This window comes from Nomascus leucogenys, chromosome X, assembly GCF_006542625.1.
Source record: "Nomascus leucogenys isolate Asia chromosome X, Asia_NLE_v1, whole genome shotgun sequence".
NCBI classification, from domain to species: Eukaryota; Metazoa; Chordata; class Mammalia; order Primates; family Hylobatidae; genus Nomascus; species Nomascus leucogenys.
The window spans coordinates 102,737,427-102,741,200 of record NC_044406.1 but is presented as its reverse complement, the minus strand read 5'-3'; positions in this window follow the sequence as shown (position 1 = coordinate 102,741,200).

Below are 3,774 nucleotides of genomic sequence, written 5' to 3'. Positions count from 1 at the left end.
GAAGAGAAGCTCTCTCCTCCCCCTCCTGGGTGTCCAGTAGTGTCAATTACCGGAAGGGACTAAAGTGAGGCTCTGGTTTTTCCCCAGATAAGCCTACATGTAGCAATCTCCTGCCCCAGCCCTGGGAAAGGGCTGGGCTGCTGGAGAGCAGAGCAGTGTGAGCCGAGATGACTGACAGCCTTTGACTCAGAGCTGTGTAGGTGCGTTTGCAATCTAGCCTCCTTTCCTGGGTCCCCTGTTTCCTCCTAACCTCGCCTCTCAGTCTGGTCTCTGTTCTGGGGCCAAGTGCTGATCTGCACAAGTGCTAGAGGGAGAAGGGGGCCATTCTGTTCCCCAAAATTCTCCTGAACAGACCATACCACCCTGGGTCCTCAGATTTCCCAAAGTTTTGCCCCTGACTAGAAAGCACTTGATTCCCTGGGGCAAATGCTGCTCCCAGTGGAAAAGCCCCTGAATTGGGCACCTTGAAAAGCAGCCATCTGAGATAAGATTACCCAGCTGGCTCTGCCTGAAAAGAGCAACTTGGAGCCTATGTCTCAGGCTCCTTTCTCAGCCTTCAGGACAGCTTTGCCTTTTACAGGGATTGCTTTGTGTAGTATTTCAAAGAAGCCAAACACAAACAAATTATTGAGCAGGTTTATGGGAAATTCTAACCTTAACAAAGGAGCACTCTCTGTAAGAAAGATGAGGCCTGGAAAGTAAACTATGAGGAAACATCCCAGCTTGACCAGGGAGGAAATAATTATTATAATGCTGTTTACCAATGGAATGCCTTTTCATCAGGAAACTCAAAGGATTTAAACTCAGTCTGCCCAGGTAAGAGATAGTGATGGTGGTTCTATGAAGCAAAGCACAAATTCATGCACACAGAGGAATGAGCAAATAGGCAAATTCTGTACCCTATGTACAGCTCCTTTGTTCTCCACTGACTGCAAGAATTTTCCATTTGCAATAGAAATATGCCCTGGGGAATCTTGGCAGGTAAGGTAGAGAAAAGTCCATGAAAGATGTAGGATGGTAGTAAGGAAAGTATCAATAAGTTTTATTTAACTTTGTCTTGAACATAACAAAGGCTGATGTGCATGTGTGTGTATGCACATGTGCATGTATCAATGGGGAATTGGGGGAGGGAGAGTGCTAATGCATGAGGGTGTGCCTATTAGTACTGTACACTACTGGTATGACCTAAAGGCTAAGATGAAACATAGAAGGGAGAGGAGCAAGAAGGGCTTATAAACCTCCTTATAAAAGGATGAGCTAAAAAGCAAATCCAATAGCATTTACTAAACTATCAAAGTTCCATATAAATGAAAGAAGCCAACCTTGGAGCACATCAAACAATTGGTAACCAAGGGAATAGAAAGAAGACAAGAATCCTAAGGATAGAGAGATTACAGGAATACAAGGTGTATTAGTTCGTTCTCATGCTGCTATGAAGAATTGCTCGAGACTAGGTAATTTATAAAGGAAAGAGGTTTAATTGATTCACAGTTCCACGTGGCTGGGGAGGCCTTGAGAAACTTACAATCATGGTGGAAGGGAAAGCAAACACGTCTTTCTTCACATGGCAGCAGGAGAAAGAAGTGCCAAGCAAAGGGAGAAAAGTCCCTTACATAACCATCAGATCTTGTGAGAATTTACTCACTATCACGAGAACAGCATGGGGGTGACCACCCCATGTTTCAATGACATACCACCGGGTCCCTTCCATCACACGTGGGGATCATGGGAACTACAATTTAAGATAAAATTTGGGTGGGGACATAAAGCCCAAACATATCACAAGGCAAGGGTATCTGTTATACAGGGGGACCAATTTTCCCTGTCTGTTATGCAGTAAAGTTTCTATCACCTTTGAGAGTTGGAGCATTTAACACATAAAGTGTGAGATCGATTTTAGATAATATACTTCTGTTTCAGGGGGGTAGGATTATTCCCATTACCATGCTTTGCTTTTCATGACCTGGCTCCTGCCTACCTTTTTAGTATCATCTCTTCCCATTCATTGTCTCAAACGTTTAGTGTGTATGTCACAGACATGATGTTTCTCACCTCAGTGCCTTTGCTCATACTATTGCTTCTTCTGGAAATTCCCACCTTCCTCTTCATTTGGCTACTACTCATCCTTTAAAACTCTGCTTGGGTGTCCTCCTCCAGGTCTTTTCACAATAGTTCCTCCTCTATTACAGCGGACTAGATTTAGATGTCTCTCCTCTGTGTCCCTATGCACCATATATTCTTTTTACATTGTGTGAAATTACTTGTTTATCATCCACTAGACTACCAGTTCTTTGAAGGCAGGGAGACTGTGTTAATTCTTCTTGTATTCCATGCATCTAGCATGGGTATCTGTTATACAGGGGGACCAAAACCTGATGCAGAGTAGGCACTCAGTAAATATTTATTAGAAAATCGGACTCAGACAAGTAATTTAATGACTTTGTTACCAAAAAAGGGAAGGACACCTGGTCTATAATTCACTCTCAAAGGCTCAAGAGATCCAAGAGCGTATTTTCTTTTCTTTGGGCCCTGATTTATTAACTGATGAACAAATTATGTTTATGAATTATTAATTTGGAACTTGAAAGAAGTATAGAAGTTGAATGGGTGAAAGAGAGAGGGAACTATGTAAACTTGATCACAGGGATATGAATGAGCATGGTGTGGGAAAACAGGAGAAGACTGTTCATTATTGGAGTAATAAAAAATAAGGAGAGAGAGAGTGTGTGTGACCACTCATCTGCCTTACAATCTAGGCCTAAGCCACAGTCTGAAAGGCAATAGTAAAGTGATTGTTAACTTGGGCATGACACATGGCAAGCTCTGTTTTAGTTGTGCAAAAACACCTCAACATTATAATTAACGACCCACAGGCACTACGTTGTTCAGTGGGGGACTTTTAAATATGGGCCATCCCAGCTAGGACACACACAACAATAGCCATGAACCTGATTTGCTATTTTCACACACACACACACACACACACACACACACACACACACACACACACACACATACAAAGCATTGTCAGCAAATGAGATGGTTTGCCTCTGTGTTCCCACCCAAATCTCATCTCGAATTGTGATCCCTGCATGTCAAGGGAGGGACCTGATGGGAGGTGATTGGATCATGGAGGCAGTTTCCCCCATGCCGTTCTGGTGATAGGGAGTTCTCATGAGATCTGATGGTTTAAAAAGTGGCAGTTTGCCCTGCACTCTCTCTCTTGCCACCTTGTGAAGAAGGTGCTTGTTTCTCCTTCCCCTTCCTCCATAAGTTTCCTGAGGCCTCCCCAGCCATGTGGAACTGTGAGTCAACTAAACTTCTTTTAGTTATAAATTACCCAGTCTCAGGTAGTATCTTTATAGCAGTGTGAAAACAGACTAATACAGCAATCAAAAGATTTAGTGAGTAATAAGTCACTAGCAACTAAAAATCAGCTCATAATTGTGATTTTTTCCAGGAAACAAGTTAAAATAAAAATTGATCCAATAGTTACATCCCATATTCTTCTTCTTTCTCACTAAGATTATGTCATTAACCATGGAAGTTGTCTTCAGTCTCATATTTAAGGTGACGGATATCCCAATTACCCTGATTTGACTATATGAATAGATCAAATTATCCATCACATGTACCTCCAAAATATATACATCAAATACGTAATTAAAAAAAAAAAGAGAAGGCATTTGAACACTTTCATGAAACCCAATGCCTTATTGAGCAGCCACATTGTTTTTTAGCCCTCTCCTGAAAGAACTCTTTTAAACTTCACCA